This window comes from Perca flavescens, chromosome 12, assembly GCF_004354835.1.
Source record: "Perca flavescens isolate YP-PL-M2 chromosome 12, PFLA_1.0, whole genome shotgun sequence".
Lineage (NCBI taxonomy): Eukaryota > Metazoa > Chordata > Actinopteri > Perciformes > Percidae > Perca > Perca flavescens.
The window spans coordinates 16,615,827-16,633,852 of record NC_041342.1 but is presented as its reverse complement, the minus strand read 5'-3'; positions in this window follow the sequence as shown (position 1 = coordinate 16,633,852).

Below are 18,026 nucleotides of genomic sequence, written 5' to 3'. Positions count from 1 at the left end.
TGAGTACCATCCCAAGAACACCATCCCTACTGTGAAGCATGGGGGTGGTAGCATCATGCTTTGGGGGTGTTTTTCTGCACATGGGACAGGGCGACTGCACTGTATTAAGGAGAGGATGACCGGGGCCATGTATTGCGAGATTTTGGGGAACAACCTCCTTCCCTCAGTTAGAGCATTGAAGATCGGTCGAGGCTGGGTCTTCCAACATGACAATGACCCGAAGCACACAGCCAGGATAACCAAGGAGTGGCTCTGTAAGAAGCATATCAAGGTTCTGGCGTGGCCTAGACAGTCTCCAGACCTAAACCCAATAGAGAATCTTTGGAGGGAGCTCAAACTCCGTGTTTCTCAGCGACAGCCCAGAAACCTGACTGATCTAGAGAAGATCTGTGTGGAGGAGTGGGCCAAAATCCCTCCTGCAGTGTGTGCAAACCTGGTGAAAAACTACAGGAAACGTTTGAACTCTGTACTTGCGAACAAAGGCTACTGTACCAAATATTAACATTGATTTTCTCAGGTCTTCAAATACTTATTTGCAGCTGTATCATACAAATAAATAGTTAAAAAATCATACATTGTGATTTCTGGATTTTTTTTTTTTAGATTATGTCTCTCACAGTGGACAAGCACCTACGATGACAATTTCAGACCCCTCCATGATTTCTAAGTGGGAGAACTTGCAAAATAGCAGGGTGTTCAAATACTTATTTTCCTCACTGTATCTCCAGCCTGGCCTGGGAACGCCTCGGGATCCCCCAGTCGGAGCTCGTTAATGTGGCTCGGGAAAGGGAAGTTTGGGGTCCCCTGCTGGAGCTGCTACCCCCGCGACCCGATACCGGATAAGCGGACGAAGATGGATGGATGGACATAAACCTATTCTGGTACAACCTCTAAATAGACTCTCTAGACTATCCCAGACTAGAGCATTATATGTATTTCATTGTAAGAAGTCTTCCCTTCAAAATGAGTGTAACATTTGAAAAGGTTTCCCTTGTATAAGTCAGATGGCATGCAAACAATAATTGGTAAAACAAACACACAAACATGTTGATGGACAGGCTGTTTAGTGTTTTCACTTTAGGTCATCTTTAACCTTCTGCTGCACAACCTTTTCCTGTATAACTGGCTCAAGGTGTCTCATGATCCTCGCCCCTCACATTGGTCACAGCCTACATGTGTGGCATCCGTCAACCTTACACCAGACAGCATCATTGCAAACCTGACAGAGGCACAAACAGTGAGTGATGGTTTCGCCTGTATTACATTTGGCACACAGAGAATGGGATAGCTTGACACACAGAAAAAGGGAGTTTCCCAGTGTTTTCTCCAAGGCACTGCATGTTTGTTTGGTACATGTGAAGTCAAAACAAAACAGACATACATCTCTTAGTGATATTTAGGCTTTCCTATGGCCCCCATACATGGAAACGTGGTGGAAAACAGCATGTCACAGAACTTGGGATACCCTCAGAGCCACCATAGTAACATGATAAACATCGTGCCTGCCATTAATGGAATAAAGCAAATAAAGTGAGTCACTGATTCTCATTTTTCATCCCTCTATCCATCCTGCATCAGCAACATTTACGCTAAAGAAAACAAGTGGGCCAAAAAGCACTGGGTGGGTTTAGACTTCAGTTTCAACATTGGCTTTGCTCGCATAAAAATTGGTGGGGGAAAATGTGAGCTGAGGACGGTCACGCCCAGTCAGCGTCAGGTGAGTCATTTTATGTGGCAGTTCGTGTTGCAGTCAGTCCAAACCGCCTGAGTCTTCTTGTGGCCAGCACAGGTCAAATGCTGGTTGGGGAGAGAAGGGAAAAAACGAGGTAGACTTCATTTATCCTGGCCAATGACAGGTGAGGTGTGTTTTTATGTTTTTGAGTTTACCTAAATCCTTCTTTGCTGGACAGGAGGCGAGTACCTGGTGCCACTGCCTTGAAAGCACATCTGTCACTGTGAGGTTTTCAAGGCCTCTTCACATTATGATTTGGACGACATGCTGAAATGTTATTTTGGGAGAAAATGAGGTAGATCGAAATCATGTCCCATTTCTTCTCTCAAACAAGTGCAACTAGAGACAGTATATACAATTGGTTTTGACTGTTCCACACCTCCATTGCAATTTTTATGGAAATGACTGTGCGTGTTTGACAGTTTTTTTCAGTTTGGTTTTCAAGTTTCGATTGTAAAACTAGATAAACTAAGGTGAAGGAAACATTCAATACAAATTATAAGAATATTAGCCATTACAGATGATCATGGCAATTTATCCAATACTTTCCAGTCAAAACCACAAATGTCAACCTCATAACGGCGCTAAAGCAAAGGTCAGGGGATTGCAAGGTTGTATGCATCAAGTAGATGTTGAGATATTTCACTGGATAAGTGAAAACATTGACCTCCTGATGGCGCTAGAGGAAAAGTCGAAGGATCACCAAAGTAAGTAGGCTTCATCCTCTGTGGAATATGAATATTTGTACAAAATGGGTTGGCAATCCAATAGTTGTTTGTCTGTACCAAAGTGGTGGACACTGACCAACATTGCCATGCAGAGCCATGCTGATAGCAGGTTAAAAACATTGATTACAACAAATACTATCCCTGTAAGTAAGCTTTGACTGTCCAATTAGCTTCCAGCAGTGTGAAAACATTAGCGTGTGAATTTCCCACAACTATTAGGAGTGGGAAATATGTAATGTCTCACAATAAGTAGAAGGTCCAATTAGACAGGAATTTTCGTGCAGATTATCAAGTCCTGCTGCTTGAAACCAGGTGACAACCATCAGAAACGGGTAGGAGAAGGGTTGCGGGAGTGGGGTTTCCATCCATGTGTTTTTTATTTTAAAATAAATTTATAAAACTCTCTGTTTTAGGATCTAGGGGTCAACCTGTGCTGTGCCTCCCAGCCCCCCATCTCACCCTCTCCAATCTCGCTTAAGCCTTTAATCAAACAGACATCTGGATTGCATTGAGTGTTGCAGAGAGAAAGGCCTGATTGCTTTTAAGCAGACCACGCGATGATGTCACTTTTCATTAATAATGATGCTGCCCATAGCACTCGCATTCATCTTCCTGTCTAACGATGCAGAGACCACAGGCTGAGGACATGACAGTGACCGTGGACACTCGGCTGGCCAGCTGAGAAAACAAGCAGGAGCTGCGTGACGAATCCTTGGTCCGACAGACTCAAGAAACAAAACAATGGATCCAGGAGAGGGCTACTTAATGAAGACAATACCTAAATGACCACTATCAGTACATGTAATGAGAAGATATAGTCAATGTTCATTAAGTCTTATGACATGTTACTACAACTGTTTCACCATGATTGATCGGCTGTGAAAATTTTGCCTGACTGGTACTAGACAATTTCAATTAAAAGAAAAAGATTTCTCACATTTTCTCACATCCTTAAGTTCTATAATCTCACTCTGTTTTATATTTTCAGTCACATTCTTGTTCTTGCCATGCATGGGGCAGTCACCAGCTATTGCAGTGTTTCTACCAAAATAACACCCCCTGTGGTGGATTCTTTAATGATTTTCTCTAAAACCAATTATTGCACAATTCGTCAACAGCAGAATGTATTATGAAATAATATCAGAAAATCAACGAGATGCTTGTTTTTTCTGGAATTTGGAGACGCTTTAGAGTTCACATCACAGGAGTGTTGCCAGTGCTTTGATATGTCTACAAGCAATCAAGCTGATTTATGGTGGCACATTTCCGTATAAACACACCCACCCACCCACACACACACATACATACACACACACACACACACACACACACACACACACACACACACACACACACACACACACACACACACAGGTAAAGTACGATAGCAGGTCTTCCTCCATTATGAGTGATGATGCATGATGATTCATGATGCATGAAATAAAAGTTCATGTCTTCATGTGCACACAAACTGGATGACCTGGCAAAAGTTCATTCTTGACACACAAATACTCTGAACTTTTCTCTGCACTCAAGTTTCATTTAGTTTTGACAGTCAGCGGTGGGCCACACATGGGTTTTAGACCATTGTGTCCATAAATTTAATTTGTTACTGTAAAAGTGTACGCCCTTTTCCAAAACTGTGTTATGACTGGCTTATATGCTGTGCAAAAGCGTCAATGCAGATTTAAAGCAAAATGAGGAAGAGGGGTAAGGGTAGGCCTTTTCTCTACTATAAAAAGTTGTGCTATACTCAAGGAGCCTGTCACAACACAATGTAACAGTACAGTATTTTTTCAAATATATGTTATATGGAAATATGATGCATTTTTACTTTAACCATCTCAACTCCACAATGAATTCATTCAATATGATTAGTGTGCACTGTAATGTCCATTTTGATGTGAACTAATATAATTGATTTATTGTGAAGTAAACTAACTGCAGTGCAGTGTAGATAATGAATGAAAATAAATCAACTAATTTGCATTCATGTGTGGCAGCACCTGTTGGCCTGCCAGCCTCACTACAAAAAGCAGTAATAATAAAAGTGTTTTGTTACCCATTCATTTCTGTCAGGTGATACAGACTGAAGGTCGGTGGAAAAAATAAATTACATTTTAAAAGTCTACAGTCCATCTGGTATGCATTTTAGTATGATGAGAACCTTGGAACACTAGGAGAAAACTTGTGCACATACAAGGGATGTATTTCTTGCCAAGAGGAAGTTATAATTATGATGTACTAATCATAGAACATGTTAATTTTTTTTCACCATTTCTGCAGCCTACACTGTAAACCAATATTTAGTTGTAATTAAACTTTTTAGTGGCCACTACTTATTCTTTCATGTTTTGTTAAAAACAATATTCATTAGTTGTTTGTAATAATCCGCTTAAGGTCATACAAACTTTTTTACATTCAATTGACCTCACTACAGCACAAATATTCTAATATGCCCGTTTTTCCTGAAAAAAATGATGTACATTGATTGACTATAGACAACAGGGTTGATGTTTTACAAGCTTTTTTAGAAAATAAAACCAGACGGACAAGGAATTGTAAAAATGGCCTCAGGTTCCTGAGGGTTAAGGATGCATTGCAAAGATCATATTAAACAGAGATAACTAAAGATAAAAAAAAGTTTCTGTATTTGAACTGTTCTGCACTGAAGTGATACAAAGGCTCATGGGAAAAAAATATATGTTCTGAACTATTTCTGTCCTGGTTAAAGTGTGTTTTAATATTGTTCTGTTAATGTTTTGGGTGTGCATTTCTGTTATCTGGGTTTTAGTTTTGTATGGCTGATTTAGTATTGTTTATCTGCATTTATTGTTGCACCATTAGGGGACTAATGGCTTCTGGGCAGTGAGAAACTCGACAGTGATACAAATGGAGATTGGAGACTAGTATATCTATTTCCTGACTGAAACTGGCCATGCATTAATATGCATTAATATGCATTGGTAAGTCATGATGTCCTGTGTGAAGTAGTTTTTTTTTTTGGAACAAATGTATTGGATACATAGTTCTTAAAATGATTTTGTCATAAAGAAAAAACTATATTTATATAGGCAAATTAATTCTTCAGTAGTGAAATCTAGTAGCCTGGATGCCAGCCGAATTTAGCCCCGCCCACAAAATTCGAGATTCTGAATAAAATCTGAGTAGGACCACATCAGGCTAGAAATCTAGCCTAGTAGCCTAATGTTTATATTTGTTATTAGGCCTGGCAAACTCGATTCCTTTTAAGGATACGGGTTATTCTGAGTCACTCACTAAACTGATCCGGGATTTGCGAGTCACTTTAGTCACTTGAATCAGTATTGCTAAATTGCCAAGGAAACTCAGTCCTGGCAAGCTTGCAATGTTTTCTGCTTGACCTAATTGTATTTTAATATACTACATTTATACACCAAATCTATAGTAGGGTTAGGCTATGTGCAGAACATTCTATGCTATTTCAGAAGTGAAAGAATGGCTTTTGTTGTGGATTTGCTTTTCTCCCTGACTGGAGGAGAGACTTCACTCACTGCACTCATGACAACGTAGCTGGCTGATTCGCACAACTGACTGACACAAGGACTCAAGAGCTCATGATTCCCATGGTCTACCGAGCTTGCAATGTTTCGGACTGTCTGCTCGACCTAATTGCATACTGACTGACTGACTCGAGAACTCAAGAGCTCCCATGGTCTGCGAGGTTGCAATATTTCCAGCTCTGCGGGAAGTTCCTAATCTCGGACTGTCTCTGCTCACTCTGTTGACTTGTGGAGTTGTTGTTGCCTACAAAATTGTAAGTTATAAAGCTTTTGGCAGCTAAGATGGCTAGGACTAGTAGTAGCTAATGTTTCAAGAGCTTTGTGTGTGGCACTGTTATCATTTTAGATTGAATTGTAGTAGGACTCAACCGATCCAAATTAATGATACTAGAGACTCGCGACTCATGGGTTAATTTAAAGACATGGGTGAAAGATCAGAGTGAGTCACGACTCTAACAGGTTTACAGTATTTGATACGTTTTTTTGCATGTTTAAAGCTATAGTGCATAGTTTGTGTCGCACCCATGAGAAATTCTAAGTAATGACAACAAAACTGTCTGTGTATCCACATGATACGAGTCTTCTGTGATTGCACACCACCTCCACCCCTCCTCCACACAGTTGCTAGCAGCCGAGGAGGACACGGAGGATATTTAAAAAAATATAATGGACTCTTCAGAAGAGGTAATTATCTTCACTTGATTTTTCTGTGTGCGAAAGTCGCCGGACGACACTAGTTTCTGAACATAACCATACTGAGAAATACAGAGAGAGTTGTGTGGAGCTGATAGTCTTAATTAGCTTTGTATCAACTCATTTGGCAATGGCTTAAATGTAACGGACGTTCATTAAAATAAAAAAGTTACGTACTAAAGCTGTAACTTAACATGCTTATTTTAGACAACATGACTCCAGAAAAAATATAATTTATGTTTACTAATGATTTTTAGAAATGACTACTAATGTAAATTTGTTTTGTCTACTGCATCGACTTGTTAATACAACTTGACCTGTTAAGTTTCAGCTTGTGCATACATTTCACATTTCTAGTAAAGTCAACTAATTTGGGATGACAGCGTACTCAGCAAGTCACTACAGACACCAATCCTGCCACAGCTAGGGGATGCTAATTTATGAAACACTCCTGTGGGTCATATTAGAGGGTAGGAATAAATGACCTAGATCGTTGTATGGTTTAGAGGACTTGATAAGAATATTTGTAATAAGCAATAGATGGCATTCACTGTTTTGCTATATCTCTTTGAAACACTTCATAATTCTAACACAACTTTTTATTAGAGATGAATGTGACCTTATAGTCCCTCTCAAACATGAGCAAACAAAACAGATTCATAAATAATGTCACATAATACACAATATACCACTGACATCATTCACAAGTTTAAGAACTTTCACCTAGGGCTGTGAGGTGCAATAATTATTCTCAAAACTGTAGTACTTAGCTAATTTACCTAAATCTTATATTTCTCTTAAGAGTTTATATGTCTTGGTACAACACAGTATGATAAATGTGTGCTGAACTCCTCCAAAAAGAGTTTACTGTACAAATGGCAATGCACATTCAAAACAACCATTTGGAAAACATTTTTTTATCCTTTTTGGAGATGTTAAAATGTTAAATTACACCCTTTTTTGTACTTATTTCCCTTGTTGTCTGCAGTCCATTACATGCTCCTTTCCAAACTGAAATCAGCATTTCAGTTATTAGGAAAAATAAATAAAAGTCATGTACTGTAAAAGCAATGTTGTTCACATTTCACAATTTAGTTTCTGTAATATTTACATTTCTTTCCTATTGTTTACATACAAAAAATATAACTACATTGTCTCAACATAAAAAAGTAGTTACAACTGGAAGAAATAGAACTCAGATGAGTACAGCACATATTTAAGTATAGCCATGTGTTGTATTGTATTTCACTTTGTCTGGGTAACTGTGGAGTATAATTGAAAACAGCAGGGGAGCTCATGTTGGGTGCTTTTAATTTGACATCAGCTGATGGTTGCTAACAAAGGAAAAACTTAATCTTCACTAAATTAAATATTTGAAATGATTTTGGTGTTAAAACAGTTCTTGGAACGAATGGGACGGTGTATATATATTTCTGAAGTTAATAAACGAAGCTTCGGCACATTTGTCTTGTTGAATTTCGACATCCAAGCATAAGACACAATACACAGAGAGACCTTTCAATTATATAAAATGTCTTGAATCACAGCAAGGATTACGCATGATTTATTAATATTTTACATGTAAATTTCACATCAACGAGAAGAGAGGTCTCTATATTTGGAAATTTTCTCAGCATTTTAAGACATTCTTCTGCCATCTGCTTTTGATTTGATTGAAGTTCTGTTTTCACTCTAAACTATGTCTTGCTGTTCTGGTCTGTCTGTTGTGAGACTTGAACGTTATGTAAATGAAAGATAAAAAGGATTGTCTTATTTAAAAAATGTGAATCTGCAGCTGTAATGTTCCTTTGTAATTCTGACATAAAACACTTGGGTAGATCCTAAGCCAGAGTTGTTTTTTTAATTTAATTTTCACATACAGAATTCCTGTGTTCTCTTATTTATGTCAAAGCCAAACATAATTGGAGTGACAGACATCTTTCAAATCCATTTGTTGGTGACAAATGAAGCTTCAACTCTTCAAAGGTTCAACAGAGCATGGACTATGTCCAAATTGACTCAGGGTGCAAACAAGAATGCCCTGTTTCAAACATTAATGAGTGAATAGTTTTAAAAGTGTTCTGCTGATTATGCTGCTTATCCAAATGAGGAGTGGGACATTTCAAAAAGGAAGCCCTTTATCTGTGCAGGGATAGCAGAGCTGGTCTGGAGAGCCTCACTGTGCTTCTCTTATCACGAAAAACTTGAGAAGATTCAGTGCATAATGGCACTCATTTGATCTTGATGAGGCGGTGGTCTATCTACTGTCAACTACTGACCCTATCAGTTTTATATATCCAGAGTATTTCACCATTCCACCAATGTGATAAATTGGACAATTATTATTTTGCAATATGCACACATGGGCCTAACTGTGAAAACGACAGACAGAGTCAAGCTGGGGGAGTCACTTGGCTCGCTGTGGAGAAGTTGTCAATAATAGCGTGAAAGGTTTTCACCCCATGACTAGCAGAGAATATTTCCATGAAATATTCTCCAGATTCAGAATAATAAACCGCATGCCCGTTGTGTCCCCGAGCAACAGCATGCTGTGATCATACACAGGCTTTCTGTCAGTGTAGAAATCATCGTTACCACAACTGTGTTTCTAAAAAAAGATGAAAGACTGCATCTGGACCAGCGAGGTGGCCTTTAGCAGGTCTGTTGCACCATTGCGTGCTATCTGCTCCATCTTCTAAAACCTCAAGGTGAAGAGGATGAACAAAAACACATGTGACCTGGGAGTGATTTCACACTGCAAAACCAGGTCAGGTCATTCTCCATCTTCCTTTGTTTCAGGATGGTTCTTTGAACCCAGGGGCCAGAAGCCATCTAATTCCATCATAAACACGACATGAATCTTTCAAGCCATTCTGGAATGTGGCCAGAATATTTCAATAGCTAATACATTCAGATTTGTAATGTTAGAAGATGTTACTACCCACTGCACTGTAAATCAAACCACATGTGAACCAAAGCATGTTGGTGGATTTAAGAATATTAAAACATAGAAATAATTGTATAAAAGATAGATGCGCATTAGCTCATTTACTGCAAATAACATTTACTTCATGTCATGAATGGCTTTGTCCCACTTTTCAGGCAGCCATTAGGCAGCCATTAGTTTTTAGTTTATTTTTTTTTTAATGTTCACTGTGATAGATTATGCAACTGCTAGTCTGGATCAACAAAAGTACATTTACAGGATAATTGCCTGAGATCCTGTTTGCGAACCTCACCTTTTGCTCTCTGTGTGTTGCCGTTCTCAAACTCTGTAAGCTTTGGAAAGCAACAACAAACTTCAAGCTAGCAAGCTACACGCTGAAAATGGCAAGTCTTGAAGAAGGTTTGGATAGTGCAACATGAACAAGGCAGGCCTACTTGGTTCTTTCTGTGAATAATTGTAAAGATTTACAAAGAATATGATTACTCCAATTACTCTCTAACTGGGACGTTTTGGGACAGATTGGTGGGGATTGTTATGGATTAAGTACACATGGCGATACACAAGCAAATTATGTTTAACTGTATGTATGTGTGGTGTAGACAGACCTTAATCCAGACAGCTGTGAAGATAGGTCTGGCAATGCAAGAATACGCAACTGCTGACTCAATTTATGGTAAGTAAATGCTACTGTGGGAATTCAAACGTCATGTTGTAAGACTGACATGAAGATGTTCCCGCCTGTCTTTTATGAGTGTGTTCTGTTGCCCTTGTGTAGGGGGAACAGCTTTGGGAGACTGAATTTTGACTGAAGTCCTTTTGCAAGGCTGGTGGTGATATTATCCATTTGGTTGGTACAGTTTGCCTCTTCTGGTTTTGGCCAGTGTGCTCCTCTTTTGACGTAGGTAGTTGAGATTTGATTATGGGTAAAAAGGTGGATGACAAAATACCAAATTACACAGTCCAACTTGTTCTTCACAAAGGTGTTTTCAATTATTCTGGCTGATTAGATTTGCTTAGGTCGAAGTTGGACGTAGCTTCTGTATGCTTGTAATTTGATTTCTACCCGAACAGGTGCAACTAACAGGAGAGTCAGGGAGATGTCATTCAAACAGTATGTACACGCCCACAAAGTCCTGAGAAGTTGTCCAATCAGCCAAAGGTGAAAACACCTGTGCCGTAGGACCACGAAGGTGTAGGGTCTTTAGATAGATCCATATATATTTATGATTTTACAAAAGAATGCCGTTTTGCCATTTACAAAAAGAGATTCTGAAACATTTTCTAAGATCGACTAATTGTATATATTATAAAGAACTTAAAAATAGATATATAAATGCAGACAAAAGCCCAAAGGATGGAGTTTATAATGATTCGTAAAAAAGAAAACTTTTATAATGGACAATGTTATTTTTATTTAAAAAAAATACTGAAGCACCTACAGGAAACCCTAATGTGTTTAGGAAAAAGGGTGATTATGAGACTTAGTTGGCCTCCAGCATCTCTGATATTACTTGCTTTCGTTCTCTGTATGTAATTGTGTTATCTCTGTCGAGCCCTTCCCTTCCCAGCTGGTTGGCAGCAGCAAGCTTGTAATTGTTTGATGAAAGGCATCCAATTAAGAGGAAACGTGTAGGTCCTGATGTTAACGATTGTGTCCTGGCAATGCTGGTGGTCATGGAGGCCTGCTGTATAGCAGACTCTCATAGTGTGGGAAGTCGACATAACCCTTTGAGACATGGCCATGGCTCAGTATTAATTCCTCTAGTCATTAATGGCCTTTGCACAAAGTCTTTCGTATATTGTTTTAATAGGGGAGCGGTGCTGACGTAAGGAGGGAGCAGTGTTCTGACTGCTCAAAAGGGAGGGGAGACCGAAAGATTTCCATTGTCTCAAATGAAGTTGGCAGTGAGAGTGGTTTACTTGGATTCTCCCTGCATGGTGTAATTTGTGAGTATTATATTGATAACCTGCATTCAGCTTCACTTGTGTGTTTGTCTTTACTCTACTGTAATAAAAGATGATGCCATATGTAACTGATGCCAAACGGAATAAAATTTCAGCCAAACGGTTAAGTGAATCACCAACTGTGTTGCATGTGAAGTGTAGATTTGCATGACTTGTTGTTTATTGCCCACATTCAGCTTCGTGACTGTCTGGCATATTTGTGCCAAGTCTGAGGCCACATTCTTAAATCTCTCCAGTTCTTTGGTAGAGAAAGTGGTATGTTTTCTCCGCTGGATGATTCAGGTCCATTTCACATATACTGTATATACTGTATATAATGTCCTGGGACATATATGTTAAATAAATACAGTACTAACGCTGTGTGGCATAAATGATTAGAATCTTACACAGAAGATTTGATTTATGCCGGAGTTTGGATTCTTCTCTTTTTGAAATATCCTTTTGCATTTCTTTATATTCTATTTTTTATGACAATCAGCTAATTGATGATGTCTATAATTGATGAACTGAAACAAATAGGTTATAATAATACAAGGTGACCCTCCATTGGGTTGTCAGTACAACATCTGTGTGCATCCGCAGAGCTGAGTTGCTGCCATTTTGAACTGAACAAAAAGCTTGCATTAACAGAGATATGTAAAATATGCCATTCCCACTTATGGGAGGGTATAAACAACAAACATGGCAGCTACCTGTTTGTAGCTATACTAGTGACATTAGTTTAATATGTCTTTTGTAAAATCAAGCCTGCTTTATCCACAGCCAGTATTATATTGTAAAATATTATTGAAAAAACATATGGATAAGGTTTCAGAAATACAGTACAGGCCAAAGGTTTGGACACACCTTCTCATTCAATGCGTTTCCTTTATTTTCATGTTTATTTACATTGTAGATTCTCACTGAAGGCATCAAAACTATGAATGAACACATATGGAATTATGTACTTAACAAAAAAGTGTGAAATAACTGAAAACATGTCTTATATTCTAGTTTCTTCAAAGTAGCCACCCTTTGCTCTGATTACTGCTTTGCACACTCTTGGCATTCTCTTGATGAGCTTCAAGAGGTAGTCACCTGAAATGGTTTTCCAACAGTCTTGAAGGAGTTCCCAGAGATGATTAGCACTTGTTGGCCCTTTTGCCTTCACTCTGCGGTCCAGCTCACCCCAAACCATCTTGATTGGGTTCAGGTCCGGTGACTGTGGAGGCCAGGTCATCTGGCGCAGCACTCCATCACTCTCCTTCTTGGTCAAATAGCCCTTACAGCCTGGAGGTGTGTTTGGGGTCATTGTCCTCTTGAAAAATATATGATGGTCCAACTAAACTCAAACCGGATGGGATGGCATGTTGCTGCAGGAGGCTGTGGTAGCCATGCTGGTTCAGAATGCCTTCAATTTTGAATAAATCCCCAACAGTGTCACCAGCAAATCACCCCCACATCATCACACCTCCTCCTCCATGCTTCACGGTGGGAACCAGGCATGTAGAATCCATCCGTTCACCTTTTCTGCGTCACACAAAGACACTGCGGTTGGAACCAAAGATCTCAAATTTGGACTCATCAGACCAAAGCACAGATTTCCACTGGTCTAATGTCCATTCCTTGTGTTTCTTGGCCCAAACAAATCTCTTCTGCTTGTTGCCTCTCCTTAGCAGTGGTTTCCTAGCAGCTATTTGACCATAAAGGCCTGATTCACGCAGTCTCCTCTTAACAGTTGTTCTAGAGATGTGTCTGCTGCTAGAACTCTGTGTGGCATTCATCTGGTCTCTAATCTGAGCTGCTGTTACTTGCGATTTCTGAGGCTGGTGACTCGGATGAACTTATCCTCAGCAGCAGAGGTGACTCTTGGTCTTCCTTTCCTGGGGCCATGTGATCCAGTTTTGTTGTAGCGCTTGATGGTTTTTGTTACTGCACTTGGGGACAAGTTCAAAGTTTTTGCAATTTTCCGGACTGACTGACCTTCATTTGTTAAAGTAATGAGGGCCACTCATTTCTCTTTACTTAGCTGATTGGTTCTTGCCATAATATGAATTCTAAGTTGTCCAATAGGGCTGTCGGCTGTGTATCAACCTGACTTCTGCACAACACAACTGATGGTCCCAACCCCATTAATAAGGGAAAGAATTCCACTAATTAACCCTGACAAGTCACACCTGTGAAGTGAAAACCATTTCAGGTGACTACCTCATGAAGCTCATTGACAGAACACCAAGGGTTTGCAGCGCTATCAAAAAAGCAAAGGGTGGCTACTTTGAGGAATCTAAAATATAAGACATAACACTTTTTTGTTAAGTACATAATTCCAGATGTGTTCATTCATAGTTTTGATGCCTTCAGTGAGAATCTAAAATGTAAATAGTCCTGAAAATAAAGAAAACGCATTGAATGAGAAGGTGTGTCCAAACTTTTGGCCTGTACTGTAAGTGTTTTACTTTGCTTTTGTTTTTATTTCCTCCTAAAATGTTTATTATGCACCAAACACTGAAGTAAATCCCTTCCATGTCAAAAACCTACTTGGCAATAAGCCTTCAGATTTATTAGAAACATATAGATAGAGAGAAAGAAAACAAGTCAAAACAAGCTATGAACAGAAGATCACACTTATCATAAATAGCCTATTGTATATACAATAAAATGGATGTAGTGGAAGTGGACATTTATAGTTACCTAGGTAGAACCTAATTTTCATGCCGCATTTGGCTGAACTTTCAATTCCCTTTGTATATTGCACTTAGTGCTTCATTCTGCACGGCTTTCTCACTCTCGAAATAGCCTAATTAAGCCTCCTCTTCTACGTAGGAGATCAACTTTTTTTGGCCAACATTGCCAGTTTTTTTCCACCTTGGCTTTGAGGGCTTTCCATACTTGAGACCAAAACCTATGAGTGAAAGAAAATGAAGGAGACATAATAAATAGTAGAGCAGCTTTAACTGAATGAAACAGGATCAGTCATCACATGTATTACCCTGCACTTCAGTTATAACAAATATAATTGCTGAGTAAGTGGTTGACTGATAGAAGCTGGTTAGTGCCAAAACGTGCACATCTCATTCTCATTCAATATAAGAGTGACTTGAGGTAAGCCTGTTTAATCTGCTATATTCTCACTGTTTCTTACTCTCTTTTATAGAAAAGGCCTACATTAATAGTGCATCATTCCCTCCATTGTAGTAATAGTTGTTTTCTAAAATAAAATAAAAAAAAAAATTGGATGTGCAGGCCTCACTTACACTCTTCTAGATCCATGTGTTGTATTTGGCACGCTGGCTGAGCACGTAAATGTGTTTGGCAGATCCATAGTGTAGTTATGTGACTCATTCACAAGTGTTACATGTTAGGTTTGAAGAGGCGAACTCAGCTGGTTTACAATTTGTCAAAGGTGCCCCTGCCAATAGGTCCTTTTAATTTTATGGCAGTGCCAATCAAATTTACAGGAGGGACCTCTGAACACTTTTGCGAACTTAAAAGGGTCATGCCTTAAAAATGCAGGGTCTTAAAATGTGAGGACATGTATAACTTTCCATAGAGGATTGTTGTTTTTGTTTCACTCTGTGCTCTCAAGGGAGGAAGTGGGGCAACATGCCAAAACTAATAACTAATTTAATTTAATGTTAATGTTTTTGTTTTTTTATTTTGTTCAAACTATTAAACACTAAGTGAATATAAAACAATGGATTTAAAAGTGGAGGTGCACAAATACTATATCTAGCTGTATTGGTATCAGTGGTGATACAGCTGCTGAGGCTACTTGTAGGCTACTTCCCATCAGCAAACATGACAATGTTGGTCTGACGGTCGGCCCACCAATTTTGTCCTGACTGAAATATCTCAACAACTATCTAACTAGCTCCACCATCAGGTCAAATTTTTCCAATACTTGACTTTATGATGACCAAATACCTGCAAAACATATTTCCATCCGTACTTTGTGTTTTCTGCAAACCAGCAAAGATGGTGACCGTAAACATTACCATGTTAACATTATCATTTTGAGCATGTTAACTAGTGAGGTGAGCATCTTTCTCAAAGCATTACTATGTTATGCAAGTATTAGGACTGTTGGAACAAATTCCGAAAGTTGAATATAATTTGAATAGTAACAAAATCAATAACCCAATGCTGAAATCACTATTCAAATATTTATTTATTTTTTTACAAATGTGTTGACTAACATTAGCGAATCTATCCCTTCTCGCTTGGCCTGCCCGCATGTAAAAACAAAATGCTTTTGTCACGTCTCGTCTGAACAATAAGTTAGCGGGAGTGAGCAACACAAGGCATTGTGAGATCTTAGGGCACGGAGCTAGAGACCAAGTAGTAGAGAGGGAGTGACTAACTTCTAATAGCTGTATTCTTATTAACATGACAATCTACAAGAACCAGGTTGCTTAGAAACTGTTAATAAAAGTAGTGACAGCTCCATTTATCAGTTATCATTGCTGTTGGTGGCTAACACTATGTTACTTAATTTATGACTTATCATTTCATGCTTTCAAACATGCTGTCAGTGTACTGACCGAGTAGCCTACTGTAAGCCTTTACAACAGAGCCACTTCACTACACATACTATTTCATTACAGGGTTCTCTGTTGATTTGTGTTTGCCGCTGTGTGCTCATGGTTGAAAAACAATGTAAACAAAGCGGTGTGCCAGAAATGCAATGCACAGTGACATAGTTGCCCCTTCTAGGTTAATATTGGAAGCCCTATAGGGGACAGAACGTATTCAAACACCACATGCTGATAGTGGCATTGGCAATGCCTAAGCCTGAGTAGTGTAGAAAATGTAAATCATAGGCAGAATTTGAGCATTACATATTTGAATATACAGTAAGTTGAATATTAAAAATTATAAGGAATGAAATTCAAATGGTTTATAGAGGCAGGTTGAAAGCTCTACTAAGTACAGTTGCTAGCATGGCTGTAGACTCTTGTTTGTTTGCTAACGTGAGAACGTTCACTCTCTTACTGGTTAGATGTAAAGAAGGTCCCAAATATCAAGAAGGCAACACACTTTGTTGCTTTTCCGTTCGCTCATTCGCTTCCCAGCATGCAATGGGAACCTGGCTATGGAAGTCGTTTAGCTCAATCTTCACCTTGAAGTTGGATCAGATCGAGGGATGTCGTTCCCACCACAAACACATTGCTGCAGAATTTGTTTGCGACTGGACTGGAGACCACTTCCTCTAAAGGGTCTCTGTGCATTTGTTTTGTTCCACTCCACTATGATCACTGTATTCAGATCTACCCAAACAAATCTTACCTACTACAGGGGGGGAATTAACCAGAATCTGACTCAACCAAACTAAACAAAGCAGGTTTGGTTGATGTGAAGATTTTGTGGCAATAATCATATTTTGTTATTAATTACATTATGTATATTCTTATTATTGTATGTTCTCCTTTGTGATTCTCTTTCACCAGTGAACCACACAGGCTGCTTTACTTTTCGCTGTTTTAATTAACTTGTAGTGGTATATCTTCTTGTGCATCACAGACTGATTGTGGTATGTTACTGTGTTGTGTTTAGAACAGATTTTGTAAAGAAAACCAACATTCATGTAAGTGTTCTTTTGTACTACTGACCAAACATCTGGCAAAAGCAACATTTTCTTATTTATAAAACACTTGAATCAGTGCTGTTCATTGGCCAGTCCATTTAATGAGGAACTTTGTATGGCAAAATGTATTGGTCCATCTTTATGCTGAAAAATCTAAATGTCCATAAGTTCAGCAAAATATAATTATATAAATATAATTAAATATATATATTTTTTTTAAATCAAGTCAAAACTCGCTGAATTGCTCGCTAGCAAAGATGTTTATCTGTCTTTATCTGCTTGTGGGCTGAGAAATGTGCTTTACTGACGCTGTGACTCTGTCACATCAGGTTTGTCCTAAAGCCAAGGAGCGTTCTATCTAACTTCTGGAGCTGAGGGACTGCAGCCTACATCAGCAGACGATCGTTAACATCAGTCGTTTCAGACGACAGTCTCTCTAAGACTGGGAGGAGGTGTTCAGACAGCAACAATTAGAGTCCCATCTGAAAAGTGATCATCATTTAAGTGCCACTTTTATATACTTTCCCACAGCCTGTCCCCTGCCCGCTGGGACTGCCGATGCTATCTACTGCTAAATGTTTACATAAAATGTTAAAAGCATACACCAAGAAAAAAATTTAATTATGTTGACCACATGAAAAAAAATACGTGACTGCATTACATTTAAGCTGTCATCTTTAAAATACCAGGTGATTGTTTGGATTTTGCAGATTTATAGGAGAAAATTAGATGCCACACAAGTGCATATTATCTACAAACTGATACAAGTGGAGCTAATCCAAACACTGACCCACCCTGCGATTGAATATAATTACAGATGGCCTTCCCGACATCTCATTCACTAAAGCAAAGTTTG